General features: G+C 41.1%; 1 protein-coding gene and 1 long non-coding RNA gene across 5 annotated transcripts in view; one reads left to right on the plus strand and one right to left on the minus strand.

The window, feature by feature from the left end:
- LOC121721453 (NXPE family member 3-like) overlaps positions 1-19,071 on the plus strand; it is a 36,886-nt gene that overhangs the window by 2,970 nt on the left and 14,845 nt on the right. The gene's annotated exons all lie outside the window — the stretch shown is intronic.
- LOC121721484 lies at positions 97-17,902 on the minus strand. 4 transcript variants are annotated; one of them, XR_006034843.1, is made up of 18 exons: positions 17,781-17,814; positions 16,549-16,605; positions 5,873-5,942; positions 5,402-5,537; positions 5,195-5,294; positions 4,891-5,068; positions 4,675-4,734; positions 4,462-4,542; positions 3,554-3,614; positions 3,178-3,258; positions 2,839-2,874; positions 2,652-2,708; positions 2,368-2,427; positions 1,965-2,012; positions 1,600-1,647; positions 1,078-1,257; positions 564-723; positions 97-304 (listed from the first exon to the last, which is right to left on the minus strand). It is a non-coding gene; the product is annotated as an uncharacterized LOC121721484 (long non-coding RNA). The 4 variants fall into 4 exon arrangements; XR_006034842.1 differs by having other exon boundaries at positions 5,402-5,942; positions 17,793-17,902; XR_006034841.1 differs by having other exon boundaries at positions 5,402-5,942.

Consider the following 19,071-nt stretch of genomic DNA (forward strand, 5'->3'; position numbering starts at 1 on the left):
TTATCAAAACAGCAAGAATTATATGGGTGCTATTGTTTTGGGATGTTTCCCTCATGCAAGCATCATACATGGGTAGGAAATGGAGAAAAAAATACATGTTTTTTAATGAAGTTTAATTTGAATGCCTGAATTTAAGGATCAGTTCAAAAGAAAAATAGTCAGTGAGTTAGTCAGTTCAGTCCAGTCAATTAATTCCTTTGCCACCCCCCATTCCTGTCCCTGCTCAGCCGCAGCCAGTTTCTGACGGTCATTTCGGCATCAGCCTCAGTTGAATTTTGTTGAGCAGGATTTTTTAACACCGAACCTAAACAAACAAAAAAATAAAGCAACAGGGGGAAAAAATAAGACAGTAGCACAAAAGTCTATATCTTCGTTTGATTGTTTCTATAAGTACAATTCAGAAAAGTCAGAGCATTTTACAAAAAAAAAAAAAAACTTAAGACATTTGGTTGAGAATAGTGTGAGGACAGTATATAAATATCGAGAACAACTGATATAAATACAGACACCACATATGTGTTGAATAGTGACAGAATGTTGCTTCAACACATTGTAGAACTTACTCAGGAGTACCTGATGAATAGGCCTGGATTTAAGGCCTGTCTTCTCTCCCCTACCGCACCAGTTGAGCTGGGTTGATAGATCTTGATGAAAGAACTTTGTACATATTCTCCAGACCGTTTCCTTCAAGGTTTTGCCACCAGACAATGACAGTTTAGTTATCTGTAAAGTAAAAGATCAATTTGATTTCACAACCTGCTGTATTACATTGTCTTTGAAGCACTGCTCTCCCATGCCCACATCCATGGCTGAAGTGCCCTTGAGCAAAGCACCTAACCCCTCACTGCTTACCAAGTGCCACTGTAGCAGGCAGCTCACTGCTTTGGGTTAGTGTGTGCTTCACCTCACTGTGTGTTCACTGTGTGCTCTGTGTGTTTCACTAATCACGGATGGGATAAATACAGACCAAATTTCCCTCATGGGATCAAAAGAGTATCTATACTTTATATATAGGTGTCTTATCTGACGATAAATCAGGGTGTGTGTGCTTTAGAGATAGACACAGACAGGACATACCACTTTCTTCTTAAAGGTGCTATCGGTCCTAAGTTTGGCATCAAAAGTTTCCAGATCTTGCAGTGTACGTAGTGGGAGCATGTTCAAATTAAAGTCGTCGTGTGGAACAGAATTATTTTTTTGGATAATCCATTTTTAGCTGCAGTTCTCCGACCTGCTCCAAAAGGAGCCTTTCAACAGCTGGGGAAAGTACAGGAAGAAAATATACAACATTATACAAAAAAACAATTAACAAGCAATGATCATAATATAGTACTGTACTGACAACAGCAGAGAGAAATCTTTGAGCTGTGGAAAACAGAAAAAATATAGGTGTTAACAAAAATACAATGTATGAAATGTGTGTGTTTTTTTTTTATAAAACTGTGTGTGAGAGAGAGAGAGACAGAGAGACTTCCTACCCAAATTAAAACCGAAACAGGCAGCCAGCAGTGACTACTCTGTCTCAGCCTCTAGCCTACCATAACACAGAGTAAAACGTATAGACACATAAAACACATCATACAATAAAATATGTCTTACTAGTTTGAGGGATCCTGTGTGGAAGGTCTGGACGCGATAGAGGGGACACTTGAAACACAAAGATTAAAAAGGTTAAAACGAAGATTAATGATTCTTTCAGGTAATCAGTGTCAGATCATATTGGATTCAGTCAGAATGACCGTATGAATGAGGGCAGCCTTTTTGCACTCTGCACAGCCTAGCCTACACCAAAGAACCGGCGTCAACTGTGATAGAAAGAGAGAGACTTTTCTTCCTACCCAAATTAAACCTAAACAGGCAGCCAGCTACTCTAGTGACTACTCTGTCTCAGCCTCTAGCCTACCATAACACAGAGTAAAACGTATAGACACATAAAACACATCATACAATAAAATATGTCTTACTAGTTTGAGGGATCCTGTGTGGAAGGTCTGGACGGGATAGATGGGACACTTGAAACACAAAGATTAAAAAGGTTAAAACAAAGATGAATGATTCTTTCAGGTAATCAGTGTCAGATCATATTGGATTCAGTCAGAAGACGTATGAATGAGGGCAGCCTTTTTGCACTCTCTAAAGATACCTACTAGCTAGCCACCATGCTCTCGGGACAAACTAACTTGACAAACTAACTTGACTGTAGTTTTAGACTAAGACAGCTAGTCTGATTGCAGGAGAACAGACTAGATGACTAGACTAAACTGGACAGGTCATGTAACCGCACTGAGTGTCTGTGTGTGACAGCTTTAATTGCTTACAAAGTTGCTTTACAGACTCTGTTCTGTGTCTGCGTGTTAATTAACTTACATTCAGGAGAGCACATCCCTTCATCATTGGGTGTCTCTTGCTGCCAATCATCTTGTGGCACTAGGAAATACAGAAAAAGGGCCCGTTACACAAATAACAGCATCACCCAGATCCAACTAACAGAGCTAAACGAGTGACCCAACACCAGTGGTTCTCAAACTTGTTCTGTCATTTTTGTCATTCTCCATTTTGAATAGGACTGTGCTGTGTATTTTGTGTGTGTGTGTGTGTGTGTGTGTGTGCCTGTGTCAGTGTGTTCTCCATCTGCATGCTAAATAGCTTACGTTCAGGAGAGCCCAGCCCTTCATTTTCGGCTTCCTGCTGCCAATTAACAGTTGTCACTATGAAATGATAAAATTAGATGGTGAAACTGCCAAACAGGAAGTAGGCTTTTTGCTCTCAAACTTTTCAAGTGTGCTTACAGCCACAAGTTTAAAGACCAAATACATCACATATTTAACGAAAACTTACATTCAGTAAGAAGGTCCTCATTCACTGATGTAATCACTTAAATGGAAAAACACATTAATGTTGGTTACACACAGTTTGGTTTCAGCTTTCCTTGCATACTGCTTTCCCTGCATATTGGTGTTTTCTCCTGCTGACCTGCCTCAAATGGCCCAGATCATGCTTAATTTTAAAATCTGGCCCTAAACTATTTGCTATTGAATTGGTCTGAAATGTATACTTTTACTACCTCAGTCTGATAGATAGATAGATAGATAGATACTTTATTAATCCCCAAGGGGAAATTCAAGATATTCTGGAGTAAGAAGTGCAGTATCATACATTACATGTAAAATATCTTACTATCGTTAGTCCTCTGAAGGAGCTCTGGAAGAGGTTGGCGTGGAGGCTGCTGCAACAGTCCTTCGTTATTATCCAGTGTCACTAGAAAATACAGAAAAACTAAATTATTGGAGTGAACAGTAAGTCAACTTTATAACAATTAGATAAACTAATGTCAGTGGGCTGACTAATTGCCACACATTTCTATCAGCAGCAACTCATCTTAACCCAGGTCAATATAACAGAGCTAACCCAGTGTCACTCCACATCAGTGGTTCTCAAACTTTTCCTGTCATTCCCCACTTTGCATAGAACTGTGCTGTGCTCTCTGTGTCTTTGTGTGTGAGTTTGCGAGTGTGTGTGTTAGTGTGTGTGTCAGTGTGTTTAAATAGCTTACAGTCAGGAAAGCCTTCAGTCCTCCAGTCCCGGCGCCTCTTCTTGAATATTAACTGCTGTCTCTTGGAAAGACAGAAAACCTTGGCTTACTGATCACACTACTAAACTCAAAAATCATAACTGGAACATCAAACTATGATGTGCGCTGTGGACCTGTGAAATACACTGTGGGCTTTTCTCAGTACAAAGTATGTTAAAGAACGGTCTCCCGTTTTTGAAAGTTTGAACTTGAAAAGTTAAGATCGGGAGTCCAGACTCTGGAGAACGCGAGGACACTGTACGCTCAATTTGCATTTTGAGACGGCAGCCTTCTTGCCAACAGCAGCCATTCTCTCTCTCGGATCAGCTCGACAGTCTAGTCATTTATTTACCTATTGCTTTATTGGTCTACCTAGTATTTCTGACAATTACAATAACATATATAATTCACCAGCTTGTTTAAGTTTGTTTTTTATTTTGAAAACATTCATTAAATATTAATAAGAATATATATTCACATGCCGATGGCAGGAACAACATTGAAAGTTTGTAGCCTAGTTGAAATGACAGTTGTGATTAACGTTAGTTGTGAAGCCTGTAGCTTAGCCTACTGTTAGTAGTAAATATTTCTCTGTGTGTGTCACGGCTGAGCTGACATGACGCATTGTGGAATATTCAATCCACCAAGTCACCTAGCGGTGCATCCTTGATAAAACCAACGATTCGAGAACACTTCTGGGAATGTTATGCGTTCTTGAATAAATGCAAACTTGTGATTTGGAACAGTACTTCGGCAGTGATTGATGATGTTTCATAACGGTTTTCAAGTTCACAAGAACACAAGTATAGAAAAGAAAGCATATTGAAAAACGCCCTGTGTCTGCTTGAGTTTAGAGACCTGATGCATTTTACTATAGAGGGGACACTTACTTTCACTATACGATGATGTGGGATGGGCTGGAGGAGTTAAACGAGGGGTGGGAGGGTGGGCCAGCTTTCTTCTCACTGACACTTCAAGAAGATTAAAAAAGGTCACAACAGAAAGATTAAAAGGCACCAACCATAAGACTTGCACCTTACGATATCTACATCTGATATTCGCTGTATGAGAAGTGCAGCATTATACACATAAAATCTTCTTACTAGGCTTGCTCCTTTGATGGAAACTTGGGTGGGCTACAGAAGGCTGCTCCCTGTTTGTCACTGTCATGGCCATTTAAAAAACAAGGATTAAAATAAAAAAAATGTTTAAACACAAAGATTACAAATTCTTATCAGGCATAATTACAAGTATGACCATGTAATTAATTTTCTAATGGACATATGGAAACTTAAGGTCAAAATAGTTATCCCACTTACCAGCTCTGATGTTGTTTCCAGCCATAGGTAGGAGGGGAGGGGGAGGAGGGATGTTTTTGGAAGGTTTTCCAAAAACCTTATGGCTTTCTTCTTCTTTGCCTGTGATGTTTGTGGTGCATTTTGGCACGATGCAGGGGATGATGGTGGTGATGGTGATGGTGATCTAAGTCGCGATGGTCTGTAGTAAATTAAGTTTTTACAAAGATTAGTTTTCATATTGATCACATCGAACAGAGAGAAATATGACATGGGTGACGTGTGTGATTACAAAGAGGATGATCAAAAAGTCAAACATGATGCTCACCTTTTCCGCTGGCGAACTACTGGCAGCTCCTCTTTGTCCGTGTTCAGATCAGAGGTGTTGCAGGACAGCCCCCATCTCCTACTGACACTTTCAAAGCAGTCTGTAGGCAATGTTTAGTACCGTTTGTTACCAATTAATTCTATATCAAAACATCAAAATAGAAAGTACAATGAGTAACATCAGAACATCTTAACCCCCCACCCTTACTTGTCTCATGTAGTACTCGACAAGAGTACTGTTTCCATCCTTTAGATGGGTTAGGTGAAGTTCTCTTTAACACTTTGCAGTATTTTGTATGAGTCTTTATATGGAGGCCACCAAGCCATGCCTCCATCATATTTGCCTGAGTGATAAAAAACACAAAACATTTATTGACAGTGACAGACAGTTGACAAATATCTATACCAACATAAAACATAAAATTTGGAACGTTACAGCACTCAACATAGAAGAAAGACAACATACAACATACCACAAGAGCATACATGCTTGCCTCTCCGCATCCTACCTCCCCTCCCAATCACACACTGTCCAACCACAGCAGACCTGTATGCACTCTACCAGAGGGCCCATCCCAGCATTAACCTGATGTTGACAATCGAGTTCTCCTGTAGCCTTATCTAGGTCATTATAATGATGGTCAAAGATAAATATTTCCACTTCATTGCCCTGGCCTACCTGTAAACCATTCCCTTGCAACCGGTCCACTCGCTCCTTCATCGAAGGCCACTATAAGATATAGGCTTTCCTGATGCAAAATTAGTAGTACAGTAAAGGTCAAAATCACATTTTCTTTTTCTGTACTGATCAAATCTAAAAATGTTCACAGTTGTACAGTATGTCTTCCTAAAGGCAGGGCTCGAAATTAACTTTTTTCCTCAGTGTCCCCCAGCTGTCCCGAATTCTACTTGGTATTATCCCTGACTTTTTTTCCATTCTACATAATAAACATAGCATAATAATCAGAAACTTGCATCACTTAATTTACTCATTCTGGTCCACCATTAGGGTTGTGCCGATGGACGATATCATCAATTATAGGATCAGAAGGTAACCTATCCGTCTTTCACTGTAAGGCTTGTATTTCATGCATTTAGCAAAAGTCCCAGACAGCAGCGGAGTGGTAATCAGGATTCGTTATTTGTAAAAGTTTTTTTACTTCGCCCTCCTATAGCCTGGACTGCACGATCGCAGCCCTTTACTTTCACTTCCCATCACCCTCATAGTCAGCATAGACGGTAGCCTGATAACGTGGGATGCTGCACAGCGTACTACTGAAGATTTTAAATGAGTGACCACGATAGTAGTCTTAAGTAGCTTTTTTGCTAGGCCCAGCGAAGGCTGGCAATGTGTAATATTCCGCTGGTTGGTGCACACGGAAGTGTTCAGATTTACAAAGGTACACAGAGTCCCGTTTATAAAATTTATAAAACACCACTACATGATTAGTGCTAAGTTCATCTCTTCAGGTTTAGTCTAGGCTTATAGCCTAAGTGAAACAAGTGTGGTTTTCTGGGATAAAGCGAACCATCCTTCATCAGTGAATTTTGATGAGACATAACAATGTCATCATAGTGTGCTAACTTTTTTTTTATTTATTTGAAATGTTATCAGCAAAGTTGTAATGGGAAAACTGTATTTCACGGTGTGTTCCGAACAACATAATGACATGACATAATCTTTCATGTGCATGAGGCCCATATAGCATCACAATGAATATGAAGATCATGCTAAAAGTTAGCTTGCAAAAACACAAATACCGTATGTAGGTTACATACCACTGCATTGATATCCCTGAGCTGTCAAAGAGGCTACAGAATCATCTCCGTACGTTATCGCTAATTAAGCTGCTCTGACGGGGTAGCCTGTTAGCGCATAGTTGCTGTTAAAATGCCTAACGCTGGGAATCTAAACACTTCAACACCGGCATATTATGTAACATGTTTAAAATTATTGCATGTTATGGGGGAAAACATCATTAAATGTCTTGAAGAATTTGGGAACACACTGAATGAACTTGAAAGCAGAGTCCCTTGACGTTAGATTAGGTTGCTTGCAAATGCCGTTGTCCATGACCGGGCAGTTCCATGGCAAGCGGTTTTAACATACCTTATGGCAAGTCGCCTACACTGTATAAACTTGAAAGCAGAGCTTACCATTGTGTGTGCATGCATGGCAAGCTGTTTTAACATTTAAATGTATTATGTGTAGAAGCAATGAGATATTGATAGTAAATTAAATATAACAGTTCAATTCCATGTTCCAATTTGTCTTATCAATAAAAAGCAATTCATGCTTTAGACCATTTTATTTTAAAGACAAAGTACCGGTTCAGGCACCGGCACCGTTTTAAAAGTATCGATTTAGCGGCTAAAACCCAAACGATACCCAACCCTAGTGCTAACGTGATGAAAGCGCAATGTTCACGCTAGTATAATATTCCCATAATTTGCAAACGATCTACAACTAATCGTTCATTTTAAGCCCTGCCTAAAGGAGAAAGGCAACATTTCCACCAGTTTTTTGGAAGATATTTTTACTGATGGGCTGAACAAAAATCAAAAGTTCACAAAAGTGTAGCAGCTTCTTCTCATGTATGAGTATGACAATAAAACCTGAAACTTGAAAATATATGTGTCTGCACTTCTTGAACGTACATAGCAGTAAAACAAGTGCATGAAATAGATAAGTGCACCACAAAGTACTCAGAACTGCTGAGAGACAACAATACATAACAAATCTATGACTAGCCTAACCGACCGACTAGCACAAAACACAGCTGGGGACTACAGTAGGCCTAAGAAGAAAAGCCATAACTATAGTCAAGCCTTGGTATTAGATTTAAGTAGTTTGAGAAAAATAGAGGGAGGGGGGTGTATTTGACTTCACTGTACATAAGATGAAGAGTCAACATTGTGCTAAGTAGAGCAATATTATTTGGATTTTAGACACATTTCATATACATCCACACACAGCAAAGGTGGGCTCGCCCATAGCGCAATCAAGGCTAGGAACGCCACTGACAACAGAAACAGTTGGGTCACTCAAAGACAACCTGCTGACCAATGGCAACATGTTCAGTGCACATGTAACAGGGGCATAGCAACAAACTTCTCCTCTACTTGTCCAACATTACACAGCTGTGTCGAGTCTGACAGACTGTCAATCAAATACACACCAAACGCTGTTGAGGATTCAGGGTACTCAAAAAAACTTGACTGCTGGGCAAAGGTTGAGTAGAGTAGGTAAATGTCCTTGTTGTCTGAAATGATATTCCTAATTTTATCCCACTTTACCCTCTATGCTGACATAGCAGTTCGCCCTGTCTAATTTCAGTGTGAATTGCTCTGTTTTGTAAACCGAGTACTGAACAGCATCAGGAAACATGGCTGGCAGTGGTCCATTTACATGCTCCCTTCTCAGGCCCAAACCTACCACTCTTGGCACTGGGGTGGTACCCCTCTCGAGGATCCGCTTCACCACCTGGGAGCAGGGAGATTGTGGCTTTCGAACCATTTTCTTTAGAGTCTTCATGAAATTCTCAAACTTAAACGCACTGAAACAATCCAGTGTTCCATGCACCTTGGCATCTTGGGCAAGGTGCACAAGATTGTGTACATTGTAAGAAATGTAGGTATCACCATACATCTTCCTGAAGTGCTGCACAAAGAGAACAAGGGCATTGTTTGCATAGTCTGTGTAGGTGGCAAACAGCTTTTTGCTAGAGAGGATCAATATTCCCACAAAAAAAAGCAGGAAGTGCTTGTAAACTGCTGCATGCAGAAAGGACTTCAGGAGCACAGGCCCAGTGTAAAGCAGGAGCTGCCGGAACTCGGATGCCTTCCACCTGTCTATCTCTTTCAGTGTTCTTGGCCGCCGGTTAAATTCTACTGGTGTGTATCTCCTTATGTTCTCTAATTGCTCAGAGAGCATATTCACCTGTCCACTTGAGAGCCTACATGACAATGGACCCTTAAGCCAGAGGTAAACTAGAGGCCTCATGACTCCCAAGCAGACAAGGTGCATGAAGTCCAGAGGGAAACCACTGACCAAGCCTAAAGAGGTGGCAAGAAGGGGTGAGGACCGAAGGTGATGAGCTTCATCAGTCATGTTGATAAAGTCCTCATCTTGTCGGAGGGGTGCATCAGTGATGGGGAAAACCACACGATTATTCAAGTATTCACCTTCTTGGGTGCACTTTTCACACGCCGAACCAGTGTGGCCTTTAACACACTTCAAGAATGCACGTGCTGGTGCATCACAAACCATGGCCTCCAACTTAAGAGACAAGGGAATTTCTTTGAAGAAGAAGCCCTTCTCCAAATTGTTGATGTCCTCAACAAAATCCTCCATGTACTCATAAAGTTCAGGTTTCCCATTTCCAGCAAAAAGGGCAATCACAAATGGCTTATGGTTGGGGAGATTTTGGACAAACCCAAGTATTGGCCAAAATTGAGTTGATGAACTTCTAAACAATGGCAAGCCATCGACATTGATTCCACTGGTCAAGTTACTGCGATATGCCTCTAGGGTCGACCTCATCGACGGCAGAATCCCAAAGTAGTGATATGTCCCACCAGCCTTCTCTTGGAGAGCCATTACTTCAGATCGTGTGGTCTTCAAAAGAGTCCGAGCATCTAATGGCAGCGATAGGTGATGGCACTTAAGAATTCGCAATAATTTGCTCAAAGCACTGTGTGTAACATTTTCTTCGAGTGCCCAGGTTGTCAATTTATCTTCTAAATCATTTATCTTTGTTTCACTCTCAGAATCAGAATCAAAGATCAAATACTCATTAGACAAAATTGCCTCTAAATCTATCTCTTCGACATCACATGGAAAACCTTCAATGACTCCATCTTCATCAATGACTCCATTTTCATCAATGACATTATCTTCATCCAGAACATCAAATTCAGGCTGAATGGAATCCAATTGCTCTTTTACTCTTGCCCTGGATTTACGTTTCCACGTCCAGTATGATGGTTCACTTGCCATGCTTCAGATACAAAAAGAAAACAAAAGGAAAGGAAAGAAAACAAAAAGACAAGAAATCAGAATCACGCTCCCGAGTCCGAATCACGCCACGCCAAGTCTTTTACACAGTCATAAACTGTAAGAACACAGGAGCAGCAAACAGGATAATGGTAATGGTTCATTCACTTAGTTTACCGAACATCTAGCTATGTCTACAAGAGTAATGAAGAATTCTGTGATGCGTCTTTTTAACTCCCAAATGACCTCACCAGAGCCTCTTGGTCGCAAGCGTGATTCCTAAAAAGACAGTTACAAGATACGAAAAATACCGACGGCACAACTAAAGCGATATTGAAAACACAAAAACTAATTTGTAAGCAATTAGCCTCCCGCCATGTTCTGAATGACATGTGTGGCCTCAACACACACGCCAAGAGATGCAGAAGCCTCACTCTGACCCACATGTGTGGCCCCAACACACACATGGTCAGAGGCAGAAGTCTCAGGGGCATGTGTGGCCCCAACACACATGCCAATAGACCCCGCAGCCTCGCCCCGAACAGCATGGGTGGCCCCAACACACACACCGTCAGCCACGGAGGCAGCTCGCCGCTCTCGCATTTCAGCAAGCTCAGAGGATAGGTGAAACCAGAGCCATATAAAGGTAGAGTTGCGACAATGGGTGTTCAAAATTCGTTAAGGTCACGTGGTTCATGTAAACTTCAAAAAGTTCCCGGAAGTGATTGACAATGGATTAGAATGCATTAAATAAGCTACTGTTCAATGAGAGACAGAGCCACAATTTTGGGACAGACAATAAATGCATTGATATACAATATTTATAACAGTGTAATTATTGTGTAAACTGTGTAGTTATCCTACCATTATAACAATATTAAATTAAATCCCAGACCGTAGCCTGCTAAATATCGGAAGGTGACCTTTTTTTCTCGCTTTTACGTATGTTAATTTCTGTACAAAACCAAGACGAGAGATTCTTTAGAAAACGCAGTAGCACCCACCCCATGAGTGTAGCCTAGGCCTTTCTAAATTATCGTTATAAAAAAAATGACCTAGTACGTGACTCAAGAGCTGTAAACAGTGTTTTTGAGACTGCGTGTAGCCTACAAAAGCGCATGGAATTTTTAATTTTGCAACGAGAAACTGTAACACAGCTAGTCTAAGTCTAACATTAACTTTTTTGAGTTTTCTCCCCAACGTTTTCTCTGGTAGTTCTTCACTGATCTGAGATAATGAGCGAACTACCTTAACTAGCTAGCGTCTCGGGAGAATAAAAAAAAAAAAAGTTTAAAAGTTTTCTAACATCTCTCCAGTGTAATGGTGGGCATGTTAAGTTAACCGTAGCATTACCTACACAGTAACCCCATGGTAATGCGAAAGTGATCATAATAACATAAAACGTGATATAGTCCTTGATAAATAACCAGCTATGAACTCATAAACAACAGCATTTTGTCACCGTTTGTCATTCACCGTGCTGTGAATACAGCATTAAGATGCTAGGCTAAAGAATTGAGATTCAGAGAACTTGGTTGTGCTCATCCTGTCAGAAAATAGCAATTTGATCAGTGATCATGCATCATATCAGCGCAAGCTTGGTTTGAAACTGGTTTCTGTGGATGGGCTTACACGATCCTTCACTGGGCTAGTGCCTGCTGTGTTAATATGACCGTGCTGATGCTAAGCTGCAGCTCCCTCAAATCTATATAGGTTCTCATGCATATTAGGCTAGCTTTTGCCAATGAAAATGAATGCAACATAAAAAAAAAACAGTAGGCCTAGGCTACTGCTGCTAACTGAAGAAACGTTTACGTTACTGTAAGGAAATTATTATTATCATTGTATAACCATTTGTGTAAGCAGAAATATTGTTGTGCTGAGTTCTAAGAACAGAGAGTTCAAGTTAAATGTTGTTGTGCTGAGTTCTAAGAACAGAGAGTACAAGTTAAGTGTGCAGACAGACAGGAACTGCACCCATCTCATTCTCATGTCAGTTATGTATCCACCAGCTGCCTGCCTGCAGCCTACTTCCAAAACTCCAAAGCTGCTTGCTGTCAGATTTGGTTCCGAGGGAACAAGTTCAGTGTATCAACAACACTCAATAACAGTTTATGTGATGTGTTAATCAATTAAATTCCCAACAATTTCACAACAGCTAGTTGTGGAGTAGGCCATTCATCTAGCCCGCTTCCTTACGACGAGAATCAGGCTGCACCCACTTCCTTATTTGGGTTGCCAGGTTTTAGCCTGACAAAACGGTTGAAATTGAAACTAAGTGATCGTGTATGTGTAGGGTGTATTTCATACACAATCTGGCAACCTGAATGCATCAATGATTTTAAAAGTTTGATGGCCATGCAAATTACTGGAGTTTTCCGGGAGAAATAACAAAACGGGAGTGTGCTGGGAGATGACCTTGAAATACGGGAGAAACACGGGAAAAACGGGGGTGTTGACAGGTATGCCCTGTCTGTGTGTGTGGGTGGGTGAGATAAGAGTATGTCACAATGAAGTCGCTATGCCTTGCTTTCTATTTTCTGTGTGCATCTGTACAATATAAAGATGCAGCTTTTGGGCTGCAGAGTCAGAGACTGATGGTGTGAGGAATTCTTCCTTACATTAGCAGGCTCTCCTCTTGGTACCAGAGTTTGTGGGCAAAGCCATACTACGTGTTGTGGTTCTTGTATGTTGGGGTTAAATTCCCTGACAGTTACCAACAATGTTAACAACAAACTCAGCTTCACTGCTGCAAACAAAGTTGGCTATATGCTTCGCCATATAACGAACCAGCTAGCCTTGTGATAACAAAATATTTACCTTTTGTTTAGTCCACTGAAAGTTATCCACATATCAAACGATTAAATACACAGTTATGGAGGAATTGTTTTGGGGAAGCAGTTGCACTTTTGCTGCCTTTAAGCCACTTAAATCCATAGCCTATATGAGCGTTACAACTTGACGTGATTGTGAAGCTAAATGCCCAAGAAACGTCACGTCAAGTTGCCTACTAAACGCAAAAACTTAATGACAGCTTGTGGTGGTGCTGCCTAATTGAAATGGGATAGGCAAGTATCTTATATTCGGCTATTACGTGTGGCACATTTATTGGGCTTTTAGCCTCTTTTAATTTAGGCCTATTTGATGTTGAACTGATATGACTGAGCAGCAGAAAAGTCATAGTCGATACATCGTTTATTATTATAATTAGGCTCTTGTGATAGCCTACTATTACTTTACTACTATTACTGTTATTATTATTATTATTCGGATGAGGCAAAGGAATGTAAATCTGAGTCTGAAATGTTGGCTTCAAACAGTCTATACTGCTGTAACTGCACTACTGCTATTATTAATTGTTAACTTCCGGGAACTATTTGAGGCTTCCATTAGCTGCCATTGTTGGAAAAAAATGGAACATTAGCGTCAATGGAGTTGTCGCAACTCTACCTTTATATGGCTCTGGGTGAAACATGTCCTGAACTGAATCCACCTGCAAATTCTCTGCTTCTTTAAGCAACTCAACATAGGGTGTTCTGGTCAGGCGATGCATAACTCTGGATCTCACAAATGGCTCTCTGCTAAGGGCATCCGCCACCACATTCTTAGGGCCTGGGATATACAAGATGTCAAAGTCAAAGGCCGCCAGCCTAGCCACCCAGCGTTGCTCACAAGCATCCAGCTTCGGCTTCGTCAAAACATACTAATTTGTTGAACTGGGGGAGGGAAAAAAATGTAGGCCCCAATTTGCTACAACTGGGAACAAAAAGATTGTATCAAGCCCCCATTTGTTATATCCCAGTCTATGGCTTGTGGGACATAACAACGTATTTGAGTTGAGAAAAATGGGCAGACAACAAAACGTAAAAGTAACATAAACAATGCATCCAAAGACACCCAAACGTTACAAAATCATATGAACAGCAACACCAGTTGTCATTGAAAAGGAGCAGCAGGGGGAAGCAGCCAGCTTACAAGTGCAAGAGACAGAAAGCCGGATATCGAAGATTGAAATAGAGGCCGGCAACACCTGTGCGCCAGTGTAGCCGATCAAGGCGGATTGGGCGACCCCGCCCAGACATCAATCCTGAACACACTGGGAGAGAAATAAATCATGGCCACGGCCTGGGCAGTCAGTCTTACTGCTCATCCAGCCTTGTCTTTAAAGCAAGTACCAAAAACAATTTTTCAAAAACTGCAAGGCACATCCAAAGCATTGTTTAGGCCACAGTTTCCTAACCACTGGGCTGGGGCTCACTAGTAGGCTGCGAAGTGCTATCGAGTGGGCCGCGAAGTTACGTTAAGTTAAGGGTGACTTTACAAGAACTGTTTTAGTCGAGAACAATGATTAAACACAATAGAAAATGGGTAAATTGATATAACAGACAGACTAGGGCTGCAGCTATCGATTCTTTTTGAAAGAGTATTGTTATGTCCCCTGCTAGGGGTCAGGGAACTGTAACAAAACTAAATAAAGCAAGGGCAAAACACGGCAGACAATGGTGGATAAATTTACTGATGCTCAGTTACAAAAAACTATAGGCCAAGCGAAAAATCAGTGCAACCATCCAAAAATACAAAAAAGACTGAAAAACACAGCGCTGTAACCTTAACCCCGACTGGGCGAAACCCTGGACCCTACTTACCTACCCCACAAAAATAAACTAAGCCTCAAATATCTTCGAAAGCTTACCAATTGAAAACTCACAAGGAGCCTCCCCCCGGATTTGCTTTCCAAAAACCCACTACCAAATCAAAGAAATAATCAAAAAGCTAACTTACCAGCATTTCTCAGTTACAGAGCGCCTGCAAAACAGAGTTAGAAGCACGGAAAAAAGCGGACGGATGCACATTCAAAACTACAAAAAAGGCCTATTCAAAAGTGGCTGAGCCCCCCAAAAAGTTTGTCAAAAATCGGGTTAAAAAAATCGGACGAGCCCTCATTTTGTTATGTCCCCTGCTAGGGGTCAGGGAACTATAACAAAACTAAATAAAGCAAGGGCAAAACACGGCAGACAATGGTGGATAAATTTGAAAATAATAAATAATTTATTATAATTAAACTAAGCAAAAATTAACATTCAAAACAATATCAAGCAAAGGCCAGAAGGCCGCAAAAACGAAGCCTGAAGGCCAAAAACGAAGCCGCCCAATTTCCAGGCCTCAGAACGGTAGCGTTCTGCGAGGAACAAAAACGAGCCGGCCTCTGGAGTGACATCAACCAGCACCTTTTATAGGGCTTGTCCAGCAATTAAGCCCCCTGCTGGAGTGTCTGAAAAATACAGAGACCGCAGGAACACAAACAGCTAGGGACGTAACAGTATTCTAGCGATTATTTCATCGATTAATCGGATAAAAAAATAATTTTGCGTTAAGTGCAATTTATTAATATGCACAACAAATGTCATGCTCTGAACTAACCCTAGTCCCTTCAAAGTAAATTAATATATCTGTTTTATGTAGATTTGTGCATATGCAGCATTATTAGATATTTAAACGTCATATATTGGCCACATCTGTTTGATCTTTAGAGTTATCATTAATTAGAGACATGCAGAGGCTAACATTCACATACAGTATGTTAACAATAGGCTATTTACCGGGCCCTGTTTTGTTATAAGTATGTCTAGGTGGGCCATGGGATAGAAAATGTTGAGAACCCCTGGTTTAGGCTAAATAATTGTGATTTCAATTTTGACCTAAATTATGGTTATTGTTCCATTATTGAGCAAAGAAAGAAAATGGCAACAGCACAGCTGAGGTGTACAATACATCCAGTAAAAAACAATAGCTGTTGGGAGTAACTGTACATTGCTGTGAAACAAACACACACATTATTGTTTATTATTGATATTCTCCTTAATGTAGTCTTGTCAATGTCATTGTTTTTTTTTTATATTATTGATTGAATGGACATGATTGTTTATTATTGCTTTTTCCCTCATTTTCATTGCTTATTTTATTAGGCTATTGATTGAATCAACATTGTTGTTTATTATTGCTATTCTCCTTATTATAGTTTGACCGACATTCTAATCTGTTCCATGTTAAATTTTTAAATAGTATGTTGTTTTTGTATTTGTGTGCCGCTTCGGACAAAGGCGCCTGCAAAATCCCATAACCATAACATAGTAAATGTAGGGAACAAACAGGGATATACATTTTGATTAAATGAGGGATTGATGAAGCAGTGGATTTCAGTATGTAATGTTTGAGTAGTAGGCTAGTTAGATCCATCTGCTCATATATTGTGTTCCTGATGACAAACTTCACATGACTGAGACCAAAGTGAACTTCAGCTAAGAACCAAATTATAGATTACATGTTAGGGTGATGATGGTGAAGGTTTTACTGTGTACCTGTGTTGGAGCTGTAAACAGGACAGGGTCTGGAATGTGAGTGGGGCTGAACATTGCCTGTGGAACAGATAATCATGGAGAGAGCATTAGTTTATAGACAATTTGAGGACCCTGCAATCAATACATAATATGACAAATATTAAACCAGGTTGTGATCTAGGCTACTGTGCAATGTGAATGTAGAGGATGTTTTTGTGAATGTACCGAGTCAAACTTTCGTTTAAAAGAATAATTACGTCCGAAGCGCCACTTTTAAGCTTTTCTGAGTTGTCATTTTCGGATGAGATGGCCTTTTGAATGCACTACTATTTTAATACATGATCGCGTCAAATCGCTATTTTAAAAACACTAAGATGGCTGGACACAACATGAAACTTTGATCGAAGTCCAAACCCTTACTTTTTAGTAAACTATGTGTACACGAACATGTTATCATTGCTCGAGTTCATGTCTAGAGACACTGCTGATACTTCGATCAAAGTTTCAAGTTGTGTCAGCCTTCCTAGTGTTTTAAAAATAGAGATTTTGACACGATCGTGTATCAAAATAGTAGTGCATTCAAAAGGCAATCTCATCCGAAAACAACGACTCTGAGAAGCTTAAAAGTGGCGCTTCGTACATAATTATGGTTTTAAACGACAGTTTGATTCAGGTAGCTACTAGTGCTACATTCACAAAAACACCCTAGGATGCATTTTGGCTAGAGTTACACCTGAAGTTCTGCTTTAGTTTAAATTGAACGCAAATGGCAAATATGTAACCTCTGGTCCATCAGATTCAAAAGAACGGCCGAACTTCACCTCTGCGATGACTCTCCCTGCAATGGCCAGCGAAGTGGCAAGCTAATTATGCTAACGTTAACATTAGCTACCTACCTAACGTTTGCTGAAAACACATCCCGTTAAAGGACTTTCTAAACACAACAGACGTCATAGAATGCAATATCTGATTAAAAACACTTCTACAATGAGTTTACTTATGTGGTATCCTCTAAGTTAGCCATAGATATATACAGTATGTAAGTTAGCAGCTAACGTAGTGCTAACCAGATAGCTTGAGAAACATCTTATGTAACGTTAGCTAACCGTTAATGTTAACCTTAACATTACTATCTCCAAAAAGTTAGCCTACACCGGATTAGTCTATGCATTCTACCACATATATCATATCATATCATATCATATATCATATTATCAATTGTGGCATACGGATTTTACACAAGCTCAACATACCATCGCGCTTACCCTGCCGGCTTGTCGCTTGATGTGGACCAACGGTTGCGTATGCAGCCAGCAGCACTTTTGGGGAAAAAAAAAAAAAAAAGCGGGATCGGCAAATTGGTTCCTCACCGTTCCTCCGCCGATCTACGGAGTGCGCATGCATGTTGGAGCGCTGTAGACTCATCCCGCCGATGGTTTACCCACCTAAACTGACAAGTTCTATTTGGCGTGCAGGGGGGAAAAAACCCTTCCGACACTTTGCCGCTGGTGCCCTCCAATTGCCGACGTCGGTAAGACCGAACGTGCTGTCTGGGTAGTAACTGAACAGCAGCTCTGAACTGAATGAGCGCTTAGACAGCAACGTTGTGTGACACGTTTGTAAAATATAGCCCATGCAAATTTCTGTGCGGGCAAGTTAATAATTGTTCGGAGTGAGAAATGCCATGTGTGGCGTGTGAGCCAGGTCATTGAAATGCGTGTGTCTCACGCTCAATGCGTGAGACTTGAGAGGTCTGCTCACGCCCATAATCATGTGCTTCGAACGGCTAGTCATGTCACACATCAAAGCCACCCTACCCCCTACCCTGGACCCCTTCCAGTTTGCATACCGAGCCAAACGATCCACGGAGGATGCAATCTGCTCTGCCCTCCATCCAGCCCTCACCCACTTGGACAATAAAGACTCATATGTGAGAATGCTGTTCATAGACTTCAGTTCAGCATTCACTACCATAATACCACAACAACTCATCAGCAAACTGGACAAGCTAGGATTCAGCACCTCCCTCTGCAACTGGCTGCTTGACTTCCTGTTGCAGAGACCACAAGCAGTACGTGTCGGGAACACCTCAAGCACTCTGACCCTGAGCACGGGGACCCCGCAAGGGTGTGTGCTCAGCCCCCTGCTCTTCACACTGCTAACACATGACTGTACAACCACTCACAGCTCCAACCATCTGGTGAAGTTTGCGGACGACACAACACTGGTGGGCCTCATCACTAAGGGCGATGAGGCTCACTACAGAGAAGAAGTAGACCTGCTGGCCAAATAGTGCAAAGACAACAACCTCCTGCTGAATGTCAGCAAGACCAAGGAGATTGTTGTCAACTTTCAGAGAGGCCACAAACAACTGCCACCACTGTCCATCGACGGAGATGCTGTGGAGAGAGTGAGCAGCACAAAATCCCTGTCGGTGCACATCAGCGACGACGACCTCTCCTGGACATAGGCGTGCATACATAGACACTAGGTGGTGCTAAAGCACTAGGAAGTTTGCCCTTTATCAACGAAAATGCCCTTTTG

Source organism: Alosa sapidissima, chromosome 10 (assembly GCF_018492685.1).
Source record: "Alosa sapidissima isolate fAloSap1 chromosome 10, fAloSap1.pri, whole genome shotgun sequence".
Lineage (NCBI taxonomy): Eukaryota > Metazoa > Chordata > Actinopteri > Clupeiformes > Clupeidae > Alosa > Alosa sapidissima.